The sequence below is a fragment of the Bufo bufo genome, chromosome 6 (genome assembly GCF_905171765.1).
Source record: "Bufo bufo chromosome 6, aBufBuf1.1, whole genome shotgun sequence".
In the NCBI taxonomy this organism is placed as follows: domain Eukaryota; kingdom Metazoa; phylum Chordata; class Amphibia; order Anura; family Bufonidae; genus Bufo; species Bufo bufo.
Genome location: NC_053394.1, coordinates 221,772,957 through 221,799,042, shown reverse-complemented (window position 1 = coordinate 221,799,042; position 26,086 = coordinate 221,772,957). Strand labels below are relative to the sequence as shown.

The following is a 26,086-nucleotide window of genomic DNA, read 5'->3' as shown; positions in this document are numbered from 1 at the left end:
GAATGGTTTCACAATCCGCATGCGACTCTCCCACGGTCGGTGCCCATGCATTGTGGACCATGTGCAAGAGGCTTAGGGCTCTTTCACACCTGCGTTCTTTTCTTCCGGCATAGAGTTCCGTCGTCGGGGCTCTATGCCGGAAGAATCCTGATCAGGATTATCCCCATGCATTCTGAATGGAGAGAAATCCGTTCAGGATGCATCAGGATGTCTTCAGTTCCGGAACGGAACATTTTTTGGCCGGAGAAAATACCGTAGCATGCTGCGCTTTTTGCTCCGGCCAAAAATCCGGAACACTTGCCGCAATGCCGGATCCGGAATTAATGCCCATTGAAAGGCATTAATCCGGATCCGGCCTTAAGCTAAACGTCGTTTCGGCGCATTGCCGGAGCCAACATTTAGCTTTTTCTGAATGGTTACCATGGCTGCCGGGACGCTAAAGTCCTGGCAGCCATGGTAAAGTGTAGTGGGGAGCGGGGGAGCAGTATACTTACCGTCCGTGCGGCTCCCGGGCGCTCCAGAGTGACGTCACGGCGCCCCAAGCGCATGGATCATGTGATCGCATGGATCACGTCATCCATGCGCATGGGGCGCTCTGACGTCATTCTGGAGCACCCCGGGAGCCGCACGGACTGTAAGTATACCGCTCCCCCGCTCCCCGCTCCTACTATGGCAACCAGGACTTTAATAGCGTCCTGGGTGCCATAGTAACACTGAAAGCATTTTGAAGACGGTTCCGTCTTCAAATGCTTTCAGTACACTTGCGTTTTTCCGGATCCGGAGTGTAATTCATGAGTGTGGAGTACATGCCGGATCCGGACAACGCAAGTGTGAAAGAGCCCTTAACATCATTTTTTTTTTTGCTGGTACCCTAGCAGCATGTATTCCTCCTTCCTTTTTTATTTCTGCGGAAACAGATGTGGATGCACTTTTGTAAAAAACTGAAGAAACACGGATCTGCAAAAAAACGGACCGTAAGGAAAATTGCGGACGTGTGAATGGAGCCTATGGCCTCATGCACAAGACCGCGGCTTGTCTTGCAGTCCTCAAATTGTGGATCTGCAAAACACAGATGCCGCCATGCGTAACGGGCTGCCCATAAATAGAAATGCCTATTCTTGTCCGCAACATGTTCTATTTTTTTTTGCGGGGCCACAAAACGGAGCAATGGATGCAGACCGCACACGGAGTGCTGTCCACATGTTTTGTAGCTCGGATGCGGACCCAACAACAGTCGTGTGCATAAGGGGTATTCCCATCACAGACAACGGGGGCATATCGCTAGGATATGCCCCCATTGTCTGATAGGTGTGGGTCCCACATCTAGGCTGAGAACTGAGAGGGGAAGGTGGTGGCCGAAGGAACCCACGGTCTGGCCGCACCGAGCTTGCACAGCTACCGTTCCAATTCATCTATGGGGCCGACGGTAATAGCCGAGCAAAGTCGGGTTCACGTCATTGTATCGTTTTCTGTTCTTCTGGCTGCAGCAGTGGCTTGCAGGTCTGAGTGTAGTCAGTTCTTAGGCTGTGTTCACATCATCGTTTCATTTTCCGTTCTTATGATCCATCAGAAGAACAGAAAACAACATCCATTAGGCTCATTTTGGTCTGAGATCCGTTGTGTCTGTCTAAAATAACGGATCTCAGATGGAAATGGCTAAAACGGATACAAAATAAGCATAACTGATCATTCGGACCTTTCACCGCTCCTGTCTGTTATAATAGCTTCATGCATTCCCCCATGTAATAATAATTCTGGAGCATCTATTCTTATGGCTCTATGTTGTGCCATCCCTGTATTATTTCTACCAGAAGTTATGAATGAATTGCTAGCAGTCTGCAGTAAGGGTACAGAGGGGAGGTAACAAGTTGGGGATGTGTACCTGCACAGTCTGAAAGCGGCAGCACTGATTGGATAGCGCGAGTCTGTGCAGAGACACACCCCCAACTGGTTACCTCCCCTCTGTACCCTTACTGCAGACTGCTAGCAATTCATTCATAACTTCTGGTAGGAATAATAAAGGAATGGCACAACATAGAGTCATAAGACTAGATGCTCCAGAATTGTTATTACATGGGGAATGCATGTAGCTATTAAAACAGACATGTCAGAAGCGGTGACAAGTCCTCTTTAAAATAAGGGATCAGTTTTAGTTTTTTTTCTGTTAGGCCTCATGCACACGACCGTTGTTTTATTCGACTCCGCAAAATGGGGTTCCGTTGTGCCGTGATCCGTTTCAGTTTTTGTTTCCGTGTGTCTTCCTTTATTTTTGGAGGATCACCAGACATGAAGGAAAGCAAAAAAAAAAGTCTGAGTCATGTTTGCCATGCAAATGATAGGAAAAAAACTGACGCGGACGACAATCTTGTGTGCCTCTGAGTTTTTTCACGGTCCCATTGACTTGAATAGGTCCGCGAACCATTTTCCGTGAAAAAAATAGGACAGGTTATATTTTTTGGACGGACTGGAACCACAGATCACGGACGCGGATGACAAACGGTGCATTAGCCGAGTTTTCAACGGACCCATTGAAAGTCATCAGAGAGATAGCAACCGATGAGCGATTGAGTTGCAGATGTGCCGATTGGAGGACAGAAGGAACACATCCCTCTGTCTATCCGCTCAGATGCCACAGTCAGTACTGACCTAACCTCTGATCCACACAGGTATGGAGGGCTCGGCTGGTGCATCTGTATAAAGTTCAGGTACAGGTTGTATTCCGACAGCTCCCATTACAGTGACTAGCGACCCAACGGATCCCTAGTCATTATAATGGGAGCCATCAGGTTCCTGGCAGGAATGACGACTTTCTGCTGGAAATCTGGTGGCTCCCATTAGTGAATTGGGACCTGGTGGGCCCAGATATTATATTTCCAGTAGTCCGCTCCACTGCCAGAACAAACTACTGGAATACACTGCCACATACGTGAACCTACCCTAAAACACAATGTTTCGTGGCTCAACACCAGTTCTATAAAATCAGCCGCCATGCTGTGGTTTCAGACTTTGGATGGGGCGCATCACCAAACATCTACTGTTGCTGAGCCCTCCCCTGACTGATACATGAAGCTCACGCCCCAGAAAATGCAACCGCTATTAACTCCTAAAGTGGCCAGACGTGCAGTAAAAGCTCTTCTGTTTGAGTGATAACATGTCATTATAAAAAGGGTCTTCTACGCAAGGTCACAGGGGCCTGAAGGGAGTCTGTCAGCAGTATTAACCATGCTGAACTGCTGACAGCACTAGGCTATAGAGAGAAGGAGAACAATACCTTTTGTGGGACGTGAACATGTAGATTGACACGGCTGACACACCACACATGTACCATCATGGACACTGCACAGTACCTGAAATCTCATTTACAGCGTGCATTAACCTGCAGCATGTCATTTTATGCTGGCGATCTCCACTGTGCATTTAACCCTTTTTCAATGCAGAGGGTGAATCCAGAGCCATGCCCATGAAACTGATGCCATTTTTGCTGTTGATTCATTCCAAAATGCACAGTCGATTTTTCCACTGTATTTTACCTCCCATGTGGAAGTACCTTAATTCTGCCGGACTCTGCTGCACCTCCAGAGCACTCGTAGGAGCATTTTCACACTACGCCTGATAAAAAGGCCACAAAAGGTATTTTTCTACTGCTCTCTTCGGCCCCTAGATAGTCAATTATCAGTTTAGTATGGCTAAAACTGCTGACAGACTCCCTTTATAAATACAGTCAGGTCCATAAATATTGGGACATCGACACAATTGTAACATTTTTGGCTCTATACACCACCACAATGGATTTGAAATGAAACTAACAAGATGTGCTTTAACTGCAGACTATCAGCTTTAATTTGAGGGTATTTACATCCAAATCAGGTGAACGGTGTAGGAATTACAACAGTTTGCATATGTGCCTCCCACTTGTTAAGGACCCAAAAGTAATGGGACAATTGGCTTCTCAGCTGTTCCATGGCCAGGTGTGTTATTCCCTCATTATCCCAATTACGATGAGCAGATAAAAGGCCCAGAGTTCATTTCAAGGGTGCTATTTGCATTTGGAATCTGTTGCTGTCAACTCTCAAGATGAGATCCAAAGAGCTGTCACTATCAGTGAAGCAAGCCATCATTAGGCTGAAAAAACACAACAAACCCATCAGAGAGATAGCAAAAACATTAGGTGTGGCCAAAACAACTGTTTGGAACATTCTTAAAAAGATGGAACGCATCGGTGAGCTCAGCAACACCAAAAGACCCGGAAGACCACAGAAAACAACTGTGGTGGATGACCGAAGAATTCATTCCCTGGTGAAGAAAACACCCTTCACAACAGTTGGCCAGATCAAGAACACTCTCCAGGAGGTAGGTGTATGTGTATCAAAGCCAACAATCAAGAGAAGACTTCACCATAGTGAATACAAAGGGTTCACCACAAGATGTAAACCATTGGTGAGCCTCAAAAACAGGAAGGCCAGATTAGAGTTTGCCAAACGACATCTAAAAAAGCCTTCACAGTTCTGGAACAACATCCTATGGACAGATGAGACCAAGATCAACTTGTACCAGAGTGATGGGAAGAGAAGAGTATGGAGAAGGAAAGGAACTGCTCATGATCCTAAGCATACAACCTCATCAGTGAAGCATGGTGGTGGTAGTGTCATGGCATGGGCATGTATGGCTACCAATGGAACTGGTTCTCTTGTATTTATTGATGATGTGACTGCTGACAAAAGCAGCAGGATGAATTCTGAAGTGTTTCGGGCAATATTATCTGCTCATATTCAACCAAATGCTTCAGAACTCATTGGACGGCGCTTCACAGTGCAGATGGACAATGACCCAAAGCATACTGCAAAAGCAACCAAAGAGTTTTTTAAGGGAAAGAAGTGGAATGTTATGCAATGGCCAAGTCAATCACCTGACCTGAATCCGATTGAGCATGCATTTCACTTGCTGAAGACAAAACTGAAGGGAAAATACCCCAAGAACAAGCAGGAACTGAAGACAGTTGCAGTAGAGGCCTGGCATAGCATCACCAGGGATCAAACCCAGAGTCTGGTGATGTCTATGCGTTCCAGACTTCAGGCTGTAATTGACTGCAAAGGATTAAAAAGTGAAAGTTTGATTTATGATTATTATTCTGTCCCATTACTTTTGGTCCCTTAACAAGTGGGAGGCACATATGCAAACTGTTGTAATTCCTACACCATTCACCTGATTTGGATGTAAATACCCTCAAATGAAAGCTGACAGTCTGCAGTTAAAGCACATCTTGTTTGTTTCATTTCAAATCCATTGTGGTGGTGTATAGAGCCAAAAATGTTAGAATTGTGTCGATGTCCCAATATTTATGGACCTGACTGTATAAGGGCTGTTTCACACAGGCGAGTACATTGCGGGAATCGTGATCCTCCGTTCTGGACATGCAGGGGTGCATGGCATTATACTGATTTATAATGCTGTGTGCCTCTGCTTGACCTTACTTCTACAGAATTATACTGACATAAAGCTGGCACAATGATCCTATAGAAGTAAGGTCATACAGAGACACACAGCATTATAAATCAGTATATATGCGCCCCTGCATGTCCAGAACGGAGGATCATGCTGACACACGGAGTGCGATTCCCGCAATGTACTCCTGTGTGAAACAGCCCAAAGTGATACTCACCTTCACCAATTCTCTGCTGCTCTCTTCTCGCGACTCGTGTCAACACAGGAAACGCCGATTCCGCTAATCACCGCCTAAAGTTACATTTAACACAACAGTGACAAACGCCCGTGTGACATCCGATTTTTTTTTTTTTTACAAGCCATCACACAACCGTTTTAAGATTAATGAGAGTTTATGGGGTTACTCACATGGTCATTTTTTTGATGGCCCGAACAATAGGACACGTCCTATTTAGTCCGTTTTCACAGACCGAAAGCGCCCATACAATTGAAGGCGAACTTTCTCAAGAAGGGATCCATGGAGAAAAAACGGCCATTAACCAGTTTTGCGTTTTAATGGCCATTTTTTCCACCAACGTGAGTTGCCGCTGCCTGAAGGGTCATTTCGAGACCATTCCTGCATGAAAAGGCAGGAGCCAGATGTAGTGAAAAGGGAGAAGCCAGCCAATGTCCGAGTAGTTTTCTCTTTGACCCCCCCCATAAATATTTTTGTTTTATTGGATAACCCCTTTAATATTATAATTATTAGATCACTGGGACCCCCACCAATCAGGAGAACGGTGTGGTGCTACATTCCCATAAATGAGTGGAGTGGCAGTGCCCAACCAGCTGCTTCGTTCAGGTCCCCCTGTCTTCGTGATCGGCGGGTGTCCCAGGTGTAAGACCCCCACCGATCTAATAGTTACCCCATCCTGTGGATAACCATTACGCCCTTTTGAGCTGTAAGGAAAAGCTAAACTTTCAATACAGAAGCAGCCTGCAAAAAAAGTATGTTTAAATAATGGGAGTCTATGGGCGAGGTGTGCACCTGCAGGAGACGTATACTGAACCAACGGTGCAGCCAGTGTGAACAGGGACAAAGGCCAATTTACACCGGCTGAGAATCCGCCAGATAAATCGCTAATGAGTGTTCATAGGAACGCCGATTATCTGCTGGTGTAAAGGTGCCACCGATTACCCGAAACGCTCGTTCATCTGGTAATATGCTTGTGTGTGCGGGCACCTAAATCAGCGTTTGCCGGCGGTAGATGACGCTGTGTAAACAGCCTCTGCCGCAGGCAATCAATGATTCTGTATGGGGATGAGCAATGGCATTAGTGATCACTCCTCTCCATACTGTGGAGGAGATCGCTGCATGTAAATACCGATGAGCAGGCGATTGCTCCCGACGACCGCCTGCTGAATTGTCCCGTGTAAAGGGACTTTTACATTATTCTGTATAGCAGAAACATGGCGGTCGCTCTCACCGACTGTAGTCACCTGAAACGTCACACAGATCTATCAGTTCATGACTGGAGGGTTGTCTGAGATCATTAAAAATCTCTGTCAAGCCCCGCAATAGCCTAAAATAAAATAAAAAAATAAAACAAGTGTTGTTATACTTTCTCTGTGGTACTGGTTGTTTACATACTGCAGCGGGGACGTACCGTGTACGGCATGTGACCGCTGCAGCCAATCACACTGCTCAGGGGTCCCATGCAGGGCTTATCACTGATTTACACACAGCACATCTATATGAATGTGCAGTAAGCAGGGCAATATCATTACAGTCACAATACCCAGTCCATAAACACCAGCTGAATGTTATGGTCCTTGCCACACGTCACCCAAGCGACACCCAGAACCTACTAAAGGAAATGCCATCCCCACCATGCCTAGGGGCACTTACCTCAAGCTCCCCAACCAGAACACTCAGCGAAGCAGTGTGAAGTTAGGGCAGACCAGGCTGTAAAGTTGTGGTCACGCAGTGTACGTACCGTGCTCCTCCCTCAGTTACACAGGAAGTACAAACCCCGTTCCCCCCTCCATTCATGTCAATGGGTGGTGCCTGACTGGTGTGTGTCATAAACTGATACTGGAAATCCTTGGAGAGCAGCCCATTATGATTAGGGCGGTGGGGGGAGGATGCGCCCGGACTGGGCGAGGTAGTGACTAGGATGGAGTTGCTTCGGCAGGTAGAATGCCATAGGAGGAGACGGAGTCTCGTGATCCAGGGGGCGGGGTCTCGGGATTAGCAGGCGTTAGTTTAGACTCTGGCACAGAGCAGGTTGTTGGAGAGAGGAGCAGATGATGCAGTGTGGATGGGAACAACCATTGTTCTTTTTACTTTGGGGCTGAAGGGAGGAGGAGTGATCCTTGTACTGGAGACTGTATGTTAGAGGGGTCGGGGGGTTGATATTATTTACCTTGGACTGTATGCTGGAAGGGCTGAAGGTAGGGGGGGTGATGTATTTTACATGGGACTGTATGCTGAAGGCAGGGGGTGTAATGTACGTTACATGGGACTGTATGTTGAAGGGACTGAAGGCAGGGGGTGTGATGTACGTTACATGGGACTGTATGTTGAAGGGACTGAAGGCAGGGGGAGTGATGTATTTTACATGGGACTGTACGCTGGAGGGGTTGAAGGCAGGGAAAGTGATGTATTTTACATGGGACTGTATGTTGAAGGGACTGAAGGCAGGAGGAGTAATGTATTTTACATGGGACTGTATGCTGGAGGGGCTGAAGGCAGGTGGAGTAATGTATTTTACATGGGACTGTATGCTGGAGGGGCTGAAGGCAGGTGGAGTAATGTATTTTACATGGGACTGTATGCTGGAGGGGCTGAAGGCAGGGGGTGTGATGTACGTTACATGGGACTGTATGTTGAAGGGACTGAAGGCAGGGGGAGTGATGTATTTTACATGGGGCTGGAGGGGCTGAAGGCAGGGGGAGTGATGTATTTTACATGGGACTGTATGTTGAAGGGACTGAAGGCAGTGGAGAATGATGTATTTTAGGCTACTTTCACACTTGCGTTCAGAACGGATCCGTCTACATTATATTTCACAAAAAATTCTAAGTGTGAAAGTTGTTCAGACGGATCCGTTCAGACTTTACATTGAAAGTCAATGGGGGACGGATCCGTTTGAAAATTGAGCCATATTGTGTCAACTTCAAACGGATCCGTCCCCATTGACTTACATTGTAAGTCTGGACAGATCCGTTTGCCTCCGCACGGCCAGGCGGACACAAAAACGCTGCAAGCTGCGTTCGGGGGTCCTCCTGCGGAGCGGAGGACAAACGGTGCCAGACTGATGCATTCTGAGCGGATCCGCATCCACTCAGAATGCATTAGGGCTGGACAGATCCGTTCAGGGCCGCTTGTGAGAGCCTTCAAACGGAACTCACAAGCGGAGCCCCGAATGCTAGTGTGAAAGTAGCCTTACATGGGACTGTACACTGAAGGCAGGGGGAATGATGTATCTTACATGGGACTGTACGTTGAAGGGGGCTGAAGGCAGGGGAAGTGATGGAGTGAGTACTTGTAATTACACTCTGTCACCGCTCCAGAGGAGACCACGCGTATTGTAAAGCATGGAGCACCTCCTCCTCGTCTAACAGCTGATGGTATAAATTGCTGCACATCCCCTTTAAGGCCATATTTCTAGACCATATATTTTGCAGATCGAATGTGGGCCCACTCATTTCTAAATCTGTGTGCTGTCTGCATCCGGACTAGAATAGGCATTTCTAGCTCCGGACGCATGCAGGTCCATGGTTTGCAGACAGCAAAACGCATATGGTTGTGTGCAGGAGGCCTAATGGTAGGGCTGTGAGGAGGGGTGGATTGAGAATTTAGGGGGCACCAGTTACATTTTTACCTCGGGCAGTAGAAAGGCTAGAATTGGCCCTGAGTGACGTCATAATGACGGTCGTACTTGACAGCTTTGAACGCTTCTAAAATGGGTGCAGTGTAGGCGCATACAGTGGGGCCACAAGGAGACATTGCTATAATGTATGGAGGCCACAGACATGTAATTGTATAAGCCCTATACAGTATACTGTCTTCTTGTGGCCCCCCATACAGTATACTGTCTTCTTGTGGCCCCCCATACAGTATACTGTCTTCTTGTGGCCCCCCATACAGTATACTGTCTTCTTGTGGCCCCCCATACAGTATACTGTCTTCTTGTGGCCCCCCATACAGTATACTGTCTCCTTGTGGCCCCCCCATACAGTATACTGTCTCCTTGGGCCCCCCATACAGTATACTGTCTCCTTGGGCCCCCCATACAGTATACTGTCTCCTTGTGCCCCCCATACAGTATACTGTCTCCTTGTGCCCCCCATACAGTATACTGTCTCCTTGTGCCCCCCATACAGTATACTGTCTCCTTGTGCCCCCCATACAGTATACTGTCTCCTTGTGCCCCCCATACAGTATACTGTCTCCTTGTGCCCCCCATACAGTATACTGTCTCCTTGTGCCCCCCATACAGTATACTGTCTCCTTGTGCCCCCCATACAGTATACTGTCTCCTTGTGCCCCCCATACAGTATACTGTCTCCTTGTGCCCCCCATACAGTATACTGTCTCCTTGTGCCCCCCATACAGTATACTGTCTCCTTGTGCCCCCCATACAGTATACTGTCTCCTTGTGCCCCCCATACAGTATACTGTCTCCTTGTGCCCCCCCATACAGTATACTGTCTCCTTGTGCCCCCCCATACAGTATACTGTCTCCTTGGGCCCCCCCCCATACAGTATACTGTCTCCTTGGGCCCCCCCATACAGTATACTGTCTCCTTGGGCCCCCCCATACAGTATATTGTCCCTCATCCGTATTTCTTGCAGATCCATTTTTTTTTTCCCCAGCCAATGAACGCTCAGCATTGTTACAGCGCCCCCCATTGCTCAAGAGCTTGGAGTAGTGGTCGGTGAATCTGATGAGAGCCTGACATGTGTATTCACTGAGCAGCAGCCCCAGCTTCCCCCCCCCCCCTTTATTATGATGCCCCCCCCAGTATTATAAGGCCAGCATTCGGGAATGTCACCTAACTAATTTTACTATATATAACTCATGGGGATGCAGTGTAGTGTTACCTAACATAATTTAAACGTCCTTCTTCCAAGAGCGCCTCCCCCTAAAGGGAATCGGTCACCGCGGTCTTGGACTATTATAGTCATAATAGACTGTAATATATGAGTAGTCCTGCAGATGAGTCCAGGTCGTTATTTTCCTACTACACTCGGTTCCTCCACTGTCAGCGCTCAGAGCTGCACTGAAATACAGAGTCTAACAGGAGTCCTCTCGACTAGTACAGCATGGCAGTCCAGGGTGTGCATTTCAGTGGCATAATGGGGAGCATTAGAAAAAACTGGTAATCTGGAATCCTTATCTGCAGTACTACTCACTTATTACTGCACGTCATAGTCCAAGATCTTGCCGACAGATTCCTTTACCTTACATACTGCCTAGTAGGGTTGATCAAGGTGAATTAAATGAACCCTATGTTACTGCAATCTCATGTATGGTTGCAGCAAAATCTTTTAAATGAGGTGCTCAGAGCGCTGGGAGGCAGGCCTATCCCCGCGGAGCACTACTTCACCTTCTCCTCTCCCCCAGTCGCCATTACCCTCATGGTCTGATTGACAGGGTTAATGCATTCTCATTGTTTGGAAGCCCAGCCCTGAAATCTTGTGCTTGCATCAGTGAGATTCATTGGCGCATGTACGGTTGATCTCACAAGGCTCTCGACACTGAGATCTGCACTGCGCAAGCGCTGATGTTCCTGAACTCCAAAAGGAAGAAGACTCTTCTCAGAGGAGACTGACATCATAGACGCTTAGCTAGTGCAGATATCAGCGGGAAAAGCCTTGTGAGATCAACTGCACATGTGCCAATGAAGTCTCACCAGTGCAAGCACAAGATTTCAGGGCCGGGCTTCTGAACAGTGAGGATGCATGACCCTGTCAAATCAGACCATGAGGGTAATGGCAATGAGGGAGAGGAAAGGAGGTCGAGAGGAGCTCCAAGACTAGGCTAGCTCCCCAGTGCTCCAGTCACTTAATTTGCATATGAATAAAAGTAAAGATTTTGCTGCGACCATACATCGTTTGCAGCAATACAGGCTAATTTAAAGGGGTTATCCAGGAAATGATAATGACTTCCTATCCTCAGGATAGCTCATTATCACATTGGTTAGGAGGGAGTCTGAGTCTCAGCACTCTCGCCGATCTGTTGTTTCAGGGAGCCGCTGCGCTCACCGCTCTGCTGGCGCCCTGGCAGCTCTCAAAGCCCAGCACTGTACATTGTATAACAGCTGTTCTTGGTATTGCAGCTCAGCCCTATTGACTTGAATGAGGCTGAGCTGCAACTTGGCCATGTCACCGATGTACAGTGATGTCACTGGCCTAGGAAGAGGCTGCGGCGCTCACGGACCACCAGCTCTCTTAAGGGCTGATTGGCAGAGTCACGGGTGTCGGACCCCCACCGTTCTGATATTAATGACCTAACCAGAGGATAGGTCATCAATGTAAATTACCGGATAACCCCTTTAATTCACCATGATCAATTCTATCCGGCAGTATGAATGCTTTAGTACGGTAATTGTTTTGGATCTGGTCAAGAAACCAGGTAGGTTGATGTACTGCTCCAAATTAGTAGATATTGTCTTTACGTGCACAGAGGAATTAAGCAAAGACACACACGCTGGGGTCAAAGCAAAATCTCTAGTTTATTGTGAGTGTTCACACAGAATATACCCCCCTGGTGGGAGGTGACCTAATGTGGTGCATTTTTATTGGTTAGGCTACTTTCACACTCGTGTTTGGTACGGATCTGTCATGGATCGGCACAGACGGATCCGCTTAGATAATACATTCATCTGCATCCGTTCAGAACGGATCCGTTTGTATTATCTTTAACATAGCAAGACGGATCCGTCTTGTACACCATTGAAAGTCAATGGAGGATTGATCCGTTTTATATTGTGTCATAGAAAACTGATCCGTCCCCATTGACTTAAATTGTGTGTCAGAACAGATCCGTTTGGCTCAGTTTCGTGAGATGGACACCAAAGCGGAACGGAGGCAAACTGATGCATACTGAGCGGATCCTTTTCTATTCACAATACATTAGGGCAAAACTGGTCCATTTTGGACCGCTTGTGAGAGCCCTGAACGGATCTCACAAACGGAAAGCCAAAACGCCAGTGTGAAAGTAGCCTTACTGAGAAATAATAGCGAGCATTTAATGGGTTAATCTTACACTTCTTTTCCATCAGGCTGACTTAAAGAGGACCTTTCACCGATTCTTACCCTATGAACTAACTATACAGACATGTGGAGCGGCGCCCGGGGATCTCACTGCACTTACTATTATCCCCGGGCGCCGCTCCGTTCTCCCGCTATGCCCTCCGGTATCTCCGCTCACTAAGTTATAGTAGGTGGAGATTTCAGTCACTAAGTTATGGTAGGCAGAGTCTGCTCTAGCGCTGGCCAATCGCAGCGCAGAGCTCACAGCCTGGGAAGTTATTTTCTCCCAAGCTGTGAGCTCTGCAATGCGATTGGCCAGCGCTAGAGCAGACTCCGCCTACCATAACTTAGGGAACGGAGATACCGGAGGGCATAGCAGGAGAACGGAGCAGCGCCCGGGGATAATAGTAAGTGCAGTGAGATCCCCGGGCGCCGCTCCACATGTCTGTATAGTTAGTTCATAGGGTAAGAATCGGTGAAAGGTCCTCTTTAAGATATCAGCTTCACAGCGCAGCTCCGCTACCCCCTCACTGTACCTAGGACCTTGGAATGTGCTCCTACCCCTTTCCCATCTTCAAGATAGTGGAAAAGCTGTGAGCACCTTGTACATCCAGGAAGCAGGATTTTTCTACTAAGCGGTGGCTGAGCAGTGTATACACTGCGTGCAGAATTATTAGGCAAATGAGTATTTTGACCACATCATCCTCTTTATGCATGTTGTCTTACTCCAAGCTGTATAGGCTCGAAAACCTACTACCAAGTAAGCATATTAGGTGATGTGCATCTCTGTAATGAGAAGGGGTGTGGTCTAATGACATCAAAACCCTATATTAGGTGTGCATAATTATTAGGCAACTTCCTTTCCTTTGGCAAAATGGGTCAAAAGAAGGACTTGACAGGCTCAGAAAAGTCAAAAATAGTGAGATATCTTGCAGAGGGATGCAGCACTCTTAAAATTGCAAAGCTTCTGAAGCGTGATCATCGAACAATCAAGCGTTTCATTCAAAATAGTCAACAGGGTCGCAAGAAGCGTGTGGAAAAACCAAGGCGCAAAATAACTGCCCATAAACTGAGAAAAGTCAAGCGTGCAGCTGCCAAGATGCCACTTGCCACCAGTTTGGCCATATTTCAGAGCTGCAACATCACTGGAGTGCCCAAAAGCACAAGGTGTGCAATACTCAGAGACATGGCCAAGGTAAGAAAGGCTGAAAGACGACCACCACTGAATAAGACACACAAGCTGAAACGTCAAGACTGGGCCAAGAAATATCTCAAGACTGATTTTTCTAAGGTTTTATGGACTGATGAAATGAGAGTGAGTCTTGATGGGCCAGATGGATGGGCCCGTGGCTGGATTGGTAAAGGGCAGAGAGCTCCACTCCGACTCAGACGCCAGCAAGGTGGAGTACTGGTTTGGACTGGTATCATCAAAGATGAGCTTGTGGGGCCTTTTCGGGTTGAGGATGGAGTCAAGCTCAACTCCCAGTCCTACTGCCAGTTTCTGGAAGACACCTTCTTCAAGCAGTGGTACAGGAAGAAGTCTGCATCCTTCAAGAAAAACATGATTTTCATGCAGGACAATGCTCCATCACATGCGTCCAAGTACTCCACAGCGTGGCTGGCAAGAAAGGGTATAAAAGAAGAAAATCTAATGACATGGCCTCCTTGTTCACCTGATCTGAACCCCATTGAGAACCTGTGGTCCATCATCAAATGTGAGATTTACAAGGAGGGAAAACAGTACACCTCTCTGAACAGTGTCTGGGAGGCTGTGGTTGCTGCTGCACGCAATGTTGATGGTGAACAGATCAAAATACTGACAGAATCCATGGATGGCAGGCTTTTGAGTGTCCTTGCAAAGAAAGGTGGCTATATTGGTCACTGATTTGTTTTTGTTTTGTTTTTGAATGTCAGAAATGTATATTTGTGAATGTTGAGATGTTATATTGGTTTCACTGGTAAAAATAAATAATTGAAATGGGTATATATTAGTTTTTTGTTAAGTTGCCTAATAATTATGCACAGTAATAGTCACCTGCACACACAGATATCCCCCTAAAATAGCTAAAACTAAAAACTACTTCCAAAAATATTCAGCTTTGATATTAATGAGTTTTTTGGGTTCATTGAGAACATGGTTGTTGTTCAATAATAAAATTAATCCTCAAAAATACAACTTGCCTAATAATTCTGCACTCCCTGTATAGAACAAGCAAATATTCATACTGTTTCAGTAGTCCATAACATAATCATGGTGACAGATGCTTGTTACGTTTTATATTTAAACATATTTTGTGGTTATATGTTTTAATAAAACAGCTGGATGAGAAAGTGTTATTATTAGGACTCATGCACACGACCGTATGCCCTCCGAGACACACAGTCCGTGAGCGGGCCATATGTCCCGGAGCTGCGCACGGGAGCACACAGCATCATAGGTTACTATGATGCTGTGCGCATTGGGCCGCCCACGGGGCTATTGTCCCGCACTCATAATATCATATGAGTGCGGGACAATAGTCCCGCGGGCGGCCTGATGCGCACAGCATCATAGTAACCTATGATGTTGTGTGCTCCCGTGCGTACGATGTATGCCGCTCTGGGACATATGGCCCGCTCACGGACCATATGTCTCAGAGGGCATACGGTCGTGTGCATGAGCCCTTATAAAGCTGGAATTAGGCACAGATTCAGAGGGTGTTGCGGCAGGGAACAGCCTGCTGGAGTTCTCCAGATCCAGCACTGCTGGATGCTATCGGAATGCCCACCATCCCTTTAAGGCCCCTTTCAGACGAGCGAGTGTCTCACTGCGGACTCGCAGTGAGGCACCCAGCCTGAACTCCCAGCACTGCTGGGGTCACGTAGCATTATATTGATTTATGATGCTATGTAACCGCTACAGTTCTGGAATGTATTAGATAACACCGATAATGCTGTCAGTGCTTTGCACATGGAGTGCCACAGTTAAACAGCTGATTGGCGGGAGTGAGATCCCCACTGTTTACTAAGACGTTTTAACTTGGTTGGGCGTATATTAGAGTGATTCTCAAAGATTTATTAAAACTATGAAAAAAAAAAAATATTCAACCTTAAAATATCTCACATCACAGCTTCAGTGACCACCACTCTGATTCCTGTTGGACCTGTACTGCTGACATAACGTTCATTGGTCCAGTGACCATAACAGCCAATCAGCAGGCTTGTCATTGCTAGTGATTGGCTATTGCAGCCTGTAACCAGTGAACATAACATGAGTGGTAGCACAGGGAATATGTCACCTTCTGCAAGTGCTATTTAGGACTATGTACACCTTTGGTGGGATTTTTTATTATTGCATTGTACTCATATGGTAAAAATCATTTTTTCAATTGGTCTTTGTTAAAAAAAATATGGAGTAATTTTCTCTGTGCAGAGCTGAGATGCTCTATTAGCAGGATCAGAATTTTCTCTCTCTTCCGACATAAACGCTCATTATAGCTCAATCATCTTAGACTTCTTTCAGACAAACGATACGGATTGTGTCAGGATTAGGGATGAGCGAACCCGAACCTCACCAGGTTCGGGTACTGAAGGAATTCCGTTATTGGTTGCGTTATAACGGAATTCATGACGGAATGACTTTAAGAGGCATTCCGTTTTGATCCATCATAATAGAAGTGCATGACCAAGCATAACGGAACCTTCTGACTTTGTTTTCCATCCTGCATAATGGAAACCAGACGGATCCGTTATGCTTGGCCATGCACTTCTATTATGATGGATCCATTTTTATTCCGTCACAAATTACGTTAGATTCTGTTCAGGTTGTGTTCAGTGAAGCTCGCACCATTTCACAAGCAAGTTCAGTCAGTTTTGTCTGCAATTGTATTCAGTGTTTGTTTTTTCCGCATGGGTGCAATCAGTTTTGATGCATCTTTCACATGTGTGAAAAAATACTGAAGATTGCACCTGAGTGGAAAAACTCTCTTGTGTGAAAGGGGCCTTAGAATGTAATCTGGATGCAATGCGTTTTTCACTGATGGTTGCAGACTGGCAGGTTTTGCTGAACTGGTTTTTAGATGCCATGTCCCATTTGAAGCCCCCCTGATGCACCCTTACAGTAGAAACTCCCAAAAAGTAACCCCATTTTGGAAACTAGGGGATAAGGTGCCAGTTTTATTTGTACTATTTTGGGGTACATAAGATTTTTAATTGCTCTATATTATGTTTTTTGTGAGGCAAGGTACCCAAAAAATGGCTGTTTTGGTACTGTTTTTCTTTCTGACAAGGTAGGTTCATCTGACAGGGTAGATCATGTGCTATTTTTATAGAGCAGGTTTTTACAGGCGCAATGATATCAACTATGTCTACTTTCTTTGTTTCAGTTTTACATAATAAAGCATTTTTTTATTTTATTTTTAATGTTTTTGTGCCTCCATTTTCTGAACTCCATATTTTGTTTATTTTTATGCCGATCGTCTTGTGCAATTGGTTGTTTCAGTTTTTAATTAATTATTTTTACAGCGTTCACCTGAGGGGTTAGGTCATCTGACACTTTTATAGAGCAGATCGTTACGGATGTGGCAATATCTAATATGCATACTTTTTCTTATTTAAGTTTTACACAATAATAGCATTTTTGAAACCCCAAAAATTGTTTTATTGTATCAATAGCTTTTTTATTTTTTGACCGATTGTCTTAGTTAGGGTCTCATTTTTTGCAGAATGAGGTGACTGTTTGATTGGTACTATTTTGGTGGGCATACGCCTTTTGATCACTTTATTTGATGTTAGGTGACAAAAAATAGCTTTTTTGGCACTGCTTTTATTTTTTTTTAAGGTGTTTACCTGAGGGATTAGATCATGTGATATTTTTATAGAGCAGGTTGTTACAGACGCGGCAATACCTAATATGTCTACTTTTGTTTTATTTCACTTTAACATAATAATAGTTTTGAAGCAAAAAAAATCATATTTTAGTGTCTCTATTGTCTGAGAGTCAAGGTTTTTTATTTTTTGACTGATTGTCTTACATAGTCTCATTTTTTGCGGAATGAGGTGATTGGTACTATTTTGGGGGGCATACACCTATTTGGTGTCGCAATTTTTGTTATATAAGGTGACAAAAAATGGCTTTTTTTTGGCACTGTTTATATTGTATTTTTTCCCTTTCATCCTCCATGACTGCATACCATGAGAGATGACCCGTCTCCAACCAGGTAGGGACAGGAAGTATAAATTTGACCCTCCATCGGCTCTTCCTCAGTGTCTTCCTGTCCCTCCAGGTAGGAGAAGGATCATCCTAATTGCATATGCTATGAGCCTGTTCTGTTACAGGAAGGCGGAGCAGTAAGAAGAAGGAATGCCTTAACTGCACATGAGGGAAGCAACAGCACTCGTGCCCTAGTTGGGTATTTAGGTGCTGCGAAGATTGCCAGGATCGCTGCTCCTTACCTCCCGCAGTGCGCGTCAGGTGTTGAGGTCCATGTGTGACCGGACACTCAGGGAGTCCCTCCGGTCTATTCACAAGCTCCTCATCGTGATCCGATAGTTTCAGCTCTCACGATGACTCCACCGGAACTCGCATGCGGCTCACGTGCGTTCCAAAAGGTACTTCCGGTCTGTGGAACGCACACTGAGGGGGCGGAGCTATAATCAGAGCACTGGACCATGATGGAAGTCGTCCACTGATCTGAGGTCTGCAGGTGAGAGTATTTAAGAGTTTTTTTTTAGAGAGAATAGTGCTAAACATGTCTGAACAAGGTGCTGGTCAGATGGAAGCCTCTCAGGGACACTCTATTGTAAGTTAAGGTCTCCTGGGGGGGGGGGGAGATGCTGGTTATCTTACCCTTTGCTAACCCCCACATATGTTTTTCTCTCCTCTCCTTGTATGTTTGCAGAGTGAGAGGGATGTGGCTCAGAGAAAAAAAGCTTGTTCAAAAACAAAAAAGTGTATTATGGGATCAGTTAGATTTCCTGAAGCATATAAAAAAAAGCTCTGTAAGAAGTGTACCTCTAATATGGTAAAGGACCTGGTCCTGTCTATTAGAGAAGAGTTAAGAGATGTAATAAGGGAGGAAATGAGATCTCCCATATCAGAGAATCCCGTTGTTACTCCTGGGACTTCTAGCTCAAAACATAGAGATACTAAAATGAGCATCTCCGAATCATCATCCTCTGACTGAACAAGAATCTGATTCTGTGGATCCGGATTCTGGGGACTCATCTGGGTCTGATTCAGAATACAAAAACTTTCTTTTTTCATCGGAGGACACAAAAGAGTTAGTAAAAGCCATCAGGGCTACTGTGGGGCTTTCAGACGAAAAAGTGCAGCGGTCCGTCCAAGACCAAATGTATAGCGGACAGGAACAAATTAAAAAGAGAGTATTTCCGGTCCATAAAAACATGCTGGAATTAATTAAAAGAGAATGGAAATCTCCAGATAAAAAACATTTTATCCCAAAGACGATGAAACGTCGCCTTCCCTTTTGTGAAGAGGATGAGACCCTGCTTGCAACTTGCCCTAAAGTTGACGTATCCCTATCTAAGCTAGTTAAAGGGGCAAATGCTCTCCCATTCGAAGATATGGGGACTCTAAAAGACCCCATGGACAAGAAGGCTGATCAGGTTCTAAAAAAGACCTGGGATCCTAGCGCTGCACTATTTAAACCTAATCTGGCGGCCACATCCATGTCCAGAACATTAAAAAGGTGGTTGTTACAGTTAGAAGTTCTTCTAAAAGATGGAGCTTCTTATGACACGCTAAAAGACTCTCCTCGTGAAAGCTGTCGATTTTCTGTCAGACTCTACTGCAGAGTCAGTTAGAATGGCAGCAAAATCCTTGGGCCTAGCAGTAGTAGCTAGAAGAACTCTCTGGCTGAAATCCTGGTCTGGTGATACCAGTTCCAAGACGAGACTATGTAGTTTACCCTTTCATGGAAACTTAGTGTTTGACCAGGACTTAGTCTATTTTAGAGAAGGCCTCAGACTCAAAAAAGTCCTTCCCTAAGGATACAAATAAAAGGAAATTTCCCTTTCGAAGAGTTAAGAAAGGGGATTAATTTCAGGCGAAAAGAGCATCTAGGGAGACACCTTAGTCAAAAGGAAAAAATCAGAAGGGTGGAAACAGAGGTTTCCTGTTTACCCCAAGGAATACAGACTCTACCAAACAATGACGCCAGGGAAGTAGGAGGAAGACTAAAGTTTTTCGTAAGAGAATGGGAAGAAATCACAGTAAATCCCTGGGTATTAAATATTATTTGAGAGGGTTAAAATATTACCTTTCGCCTTCCTCCTCCCCCAAACGTCTTCAGAATAACCCCTATCCAGAAATCGTCCGTCTTACAGGAGAAATTGGAAAAGGGGATTCGGAATCTATTGGCTCAAAAAGCCATTATTCCGGTTCCTCTCTCACAACAGAGAAAAGGTTATTACTTGATTATTTTCCTGGCAAAGAAACCGGACGGAAAATCTCGACTAATAATAAACTTAAAGAGATTAAACAAATTCATAAAATACGTCAGATTCAAAATGGAGACGATAAGATCTATAATAAATCTGTTAAAAGATGGAGATTTCTTAGCATCAATTGACCTAAAAGATGCTTATTTCCATATTCCCGTATGCGAAAAATCTCAGAAATTTCTCCGCATAGCATTTTTTTTGGGCAAAAAAAACTGTCATTTTCAGTTCCAAGTGCTTCCATTAGGAATCGCCTCCACCCCAAGGGTGCTTACCAAGGTAATGCTGGAGGTAGTAGCTTATTTAAGAAGGCAAAACATCCTAAGGCAACTCGGAGACAGCTCTCAAAAACAATCTGTTTCTGACTTGCCAGACACTGTATCGGACAAGTTGGTTAATAAACTGGGAAAAGTCAAATCCTTGCGCACCTCAGAATTTAACTTGTCCGTCAAGATACTATCCGTCAAGAAACAGTATTTACAACCCAGAAAGTAACGGGAATAAACGAAAAAGTGACAAGATTCCAAAATCAACCTGTTTGTACAATCAAAGAAGCAATGAAACTACTGGGTTCCCTGACCTCATGCATCCCGGCCGTGAAAGGGGCACAGTTCCACACCCGGATCCTGCAACAATGGATATTAGAGTGTTGGGACAGAAGCCCGGATTCTCTAGAGGTAAAAATTTAAATCTCTGCGCCAGTGTGTCAGTCCCTGCAGTGGTGGAAACAGTCAGAGCATCTGCTAAAAGGAGTCCCTTGGAACCCCGAAAGTCTGATTGTTATCACAACAGACGCAAGCCTTTGGGGATGGGGGAGCGCATTGTTCTCATCTTTATTCCCAAGGAAAATGGTCCGTCACTCAAAAATCTCTTTCTTCAAATCAAAGAGAATTGACGGCGGTATGGGAAGCAATAAAGGTGTTTGCCCATCTCATACAAAACAAAAACATTCAGGTAAGAACAGACAATACTACAGTAGTTGCTTACCTAAACCATCAGGGCGGAACAAGAAGTTTAGCACTGAGCAAGCTAACGGAAAAAAAAATATTCTGGGAGGAGGTCCACTTAAGATCCTTTTAAAATCGACAGAACGGAGCCTAGAAAAACAGTTTTTTTCGCCAAATCATGCAATTGTGGGGAACGCCACAAGTGGATCTTTTTGCTTCAGCCACAAATACAAAACTAAAAAAGTTTTTTTCCCTAAATCCGTTCGACGAAAATATAGGGGTAGACGCCCTATCACAAAAATGGAATTTTCAACTGGCCTATGCCTCCCCCCCCCCCCCCCCCCCCTTCAATTAATTCCCAGGGTTTTAAAAAAAGATTCGGCTAGACAGGGCTCATGTGATTCTAATAGCCCCTCTGTGGCCGAAAAAAACATGGTTTCCATTGTTGAAGACCCTTTCAGTCCAGAGTTTCCATGAAAACAGGATCTACTGTCCCAGGGTCCGATCTACCATCCCCAAATAGAAAGGTTACATCTAACAGCCTGGAACCTGAAAGGATGATTTTGAGATCAAAGGGCCTATCCGAAGCCATTATCGACACTATGTCAGCCAGCAGAAAAGATGTAACTTCAAAAATTTACCGCAAGGTTTGGAGTAAGTTCTGCTGTTGGTGTATTCAAGAAAAAACTTCTCAGAAGTTTTCGGTCCAAGCAGTTCTAGGTTTCCTGCAGTCAGACTTCGAAAAGGGATCACGCCCAAATAGTTTAAGGGTACACATATCAGCATTAAGTGCCGTATTTGGTGAAAAAATTTCCGAGCATCCATGGGTTATCTGTTTTTTGAGAGGGGTAGATAGGTTAAGACCTTTCCAAAGACCTACAGTTTCCCCTTGGTATCTTAATTTAGTACTATTAGGTCTGACGGGCGCTCCTTTTGAGCCTCTGTCAGAGACCTCTCTGAGATATTTGTCACTAAAGACTATTTTTGGTGGCAATTTCCTCAGCGCGTAGAGTAAGTGAAATTCAAGCTCTAAAAATAATGGAACCGTTCTGCATCGTGTTCTCAGACAGAATTGTGTTCAGATTAGACAATTCCTTTCTCCCTAAAGTGGTATATCAAACTTCCACAGACAAGAGGAAATTATTGCCCCATCGTTTTGCTCGAACCCAAAAACAGAAGGGTAAGAAAATTTCCGCAAGTTGGATGTACGTAGGGCCGTGTTACTCTACCTAGAGATTACAAAAACGTTCAGAAAGACAGACTATCTATCCGTCCAATTCAGTGGAGCACATAAAGGGCAGAAAGCCACAAAATACTCATTATCCAGATGGATAAAAATGGCGATCTTGGAATCGTATAAATTGTTAGGTATTTCTCCACCAAAATCCTTTACGGCACATTCTACAAGATTTGTTGCAGCATCCTGGGCTGAGAGGGCGAGCCCCTAATTAGAGCAGATATGCAAAGCAGCAACATGGTCAAGTCCTCATACGTTTATTAAACATTATAGAGTGCATACCAGAGCTAGTCAGGAGCTCGCCTTTGGCAGAAAGGTGCTTCAAGCCATAGTCCCTCCCTGAATAGGAGTATTAATCTGTTATATCTCATGGTATGCCGTCATGGAGGATGAAAGGGAAAAACCAAATTACTTACTTAAAAATAAAATAGACATATTTGGTATTGCCGCATCTGTATACAGAGAGTTCGTTGAGCGCTGTGTATACAGCGATCTAGAAGGCAGAGACACATGGGAACTGTCCCTGCCTTCTCTCTGGAGTGCCCTGCTGTCACTGACAAGAGGTGATAAACACTTATTTAAGTCACATTCTAATCAGTAAAGCCTCTTTCCCATGAACAATACGGATGTGTTCAATGAAACTCGCACCATTTTGCAAGCAAGTTCAGTCAGTTTTGTCTGCAGTTGTGTTCAGTGTTTCATTTTCTTTCTGTGCGGGTGCAATGCGTTTTGATGAGATGAGTCCTGTCCCTGAGATGAGTCAGGGACAGAACTCATCTCAGGTTAATTTGTATATGTATCGAATCGTTTTTTTTACACAATAAAAGCACACAAAGCTATGGGGACTGGATATTGCGGATGTGCTAGTGGCCATCTAGCAACCCATGTCCTCAGCTCTATACACAAAATCCCAGTGACAGGTTCCCTTTAAATATTACTTTATTATACATATATTTCCAAATACCTTTCATTTTTTATAATGGCTCATTTTGTCTGGGGAGCAATCATTAGGAGAAATAAAAATGGCTGCAGTCCTATTGGTACACACAAAACCTGTCCAAATTACACAGGAAGACAAGTTACTTCACAACACTGAGGTAAAGAGCTGCCTTATCCACCTCTCCTACTTGTCAGGGATTATGATCCTGAGGACAGCGGATAAGATCTTCAGCTGAATCTCTGAAGGAATGGAGTTCATGAGTAGAGTAGACATGAAGTTCATGAGTAGACATGAAATACAGAGAGGAGGTAGGGATGTGGCTAATGAGCAGCATTTGTATGCAGTCCCCATTACCACAGTCTGTCCTGTGTGTCCTCTCTGTACTTCATGTCTCCTCATGAACTCAATTCCTACATAAATTCAGCTGACAATCTTATCATCTGTATTCAGGATCTTAATCCCTGACTAGCAGAGAGGAGGATGAGGCAGCTCTTTAGCTCAGTGATGTGAAGTAACGTCCTGCTGTGTGATTAGGACAGGTTTTGTGTGTATTAATAGGACGGCGGCTATTTTATTTCTCCTAATGAATGCTAATGAAACAAATGAAAGTTATTTGGGGATATATTTATAATAAAGTAATATTAAATTTTTTTTTAATTATTATTCTCGGAGAACCCCTTTAAAGGATCCTTTTTTTTTTCTGATCTGACCTAAAAATCCCTGTCTTAATTTAAAGGCATTCAGAAATCGAGTAGGGACCAACAGAAATTTAAGAGTGCTCCATTATAGCTCTTAATGGAGAAGAAAAGAAACTGCAGCGCTCACCTGTATTCGTACTGGGAGGCACGGATTAAAGCCCGGACTCGGCTTGACAATGTAAAAAAAGAGGATGAAATCCAGCTTCCCATAAAAACGATAACTTTATTCTTGTAGCGGTAAAAAAAAACATACATGGACACCACAGTCTACGCGTTTCGGACAGTAATATCTTAGTCCATATTCATGACAGAGCAAAAGGTGAAAGAAATCCACTTCCTTTTAAGACAAGTACAACCCCCGTGCTGATTATCTATTCCCAACACATGATTGCGAGGGGAGGAGAAAAAAACAGCAAAGGAGACACCAAATGTGTGCATATATTAATTAAATCACATTTAAAAAACAAGATTTTTTTTTTTCCTATTTATATTGTGAAACCAAATAATTTTTTTTATTTAAACCATTAGGTGCGCAGCTCCCCAAACTAAACATCCAAAACGCTTCTCTACTCAAAAGCTTGGATTTGTGATTACCTCCCCTGATGGGGCGTGATACTTTTTTAATTCCCTGGACAGAAAAAGCCGCAGTGCTCTCCTTGTGAACTATCGCAAAATTTGAACTAGCGTCAGATATATTTTGTGTCCTAAAATAGGGAATATCAGATATATGCTTACGTATCCTTGCTTTGATCTGTTTTGTAGTACATCCTACATATTGTAGGTTACATTCTTTGCATGTTATAACATAAACCACAAATTCAGTATTACAGTTTATAAGCCGTTTTATTTTGTGTACTTTACCATTGGCTGTTGATATCACGCTTTTACTGGTCTCCATATATCAGCAACAAATGCATCTATTGCTGCCACATCTGTAATTACCATTGTAAGATAGCCAGGTCTGCTGAGGTTTTGAATGATCAGAGAACAAACTCGGACTAATTTTTTGTCCCAGTGTGGGGGCTCTACGTGCCACACATTGTACTCCCGAGGACACTATTGCATCCCGTCCCTGATCACCATTCAATACAGGAAAATGACTTCTAATGATTTTGCAGACTTCAAAATATTCTTCACTATAGTTTGTAACAAAAGTGGTAGGTTTGTCTTTTTTTCCTGCCATTTCTGAGAATTTTTTTAGGTCTTTTCTTTTTTTAGTTTTTCTATTATTGATGTTACCTATAAACTGGCTATTAGGAAATACAAGGTTCTGTCTATCCAAAGACAATGCTGTTCTGTTTGCCTTCTTTATGTCCTTCGTGTTGTACTGTCTAGCTTGTAATCTCATGAATCCGGAATCGTCCAAACAGTTTTGTCTCGCCCTGATCATTTCTCCCCTTGGTATATTTCTTACCACATGGGGAGGGTGACAAGACGTTGCCAAAAGGGTGGTATTGCCCGCAGTGTCTTTCCTAAAGGTTGTGGTGGAGACAACCTGTTTGGCAGAATCACCCTGAAGGCAAAGGTCCAGGAAGGAAATAGACTGTGTGTTATATGACAGACACAACTTGAGGGAATCTAAACCCTGATTGAGAAAATCTCCAAAAAGTGGTATGTCCTCCACACCAACAACATATCGTCCATACCACTTTATGGAGGTAAAAAATGGATTGTTTGCAAACAAAAAATGTTTTTCCCACCATGCCATAAAAATGTTGGCAACCGATGGTGGGAATTTCGCACCCATTGAGACTCCAGAAATCTGAAGAAAATATTTTTCATTGAACATAAAGAAATTATGCTTCAACAGAAAATCTATGGCCATGCAGAGAAAATCCTGCAACTCCATTGTGTAGTATAGGAAACCAGCGCAAAGAATCAACAGCCAAATGGTGAAGTATGTTGGTGTACAGTGAGACTACATCTGCCGTAATCCAAACATAATCTTTCATCCATGTGAATTTTTCAAAGGACTGCAATACTGAACGTGTGTCCTTTAACCTCTGAAGGACATAGGGCGTACAGGTACGCCCTTGTGCCCTGGTACTTAAGGACACAGGGCGTACATGTACGCCCTGTGTATTTTCGATCACTGCCGTGCGGCTGGCAGTGATCGGACCCCGGTGCCTGCTCAAATCA

The 26,086-nt window shown here is 44.5% G+C and overlaps 1 protein-coding gene across 1 annotated transcript in view; it reads right to left on the bottom strand.

Annotated features, from left to right (window-relative positions):
• Positions 1-7,548, bottom strand: part of TSPAN14 (tetraspanin 14) — a 63,611-nt gene extending 56,063 nt beyond the window's left edge. Inside the window, exon 1 of the mRNA XM_040435900.1 lies at positions 7,331-7,548. The gene's annotated coding sequence lies outside the window, so the exon portion shown is untranslated. The remainder of the gene's footprint in view (positions 1-7,330) is intronic.
• Positions 7,549-26,086: the final 18,538 nt, after the last annotated feature.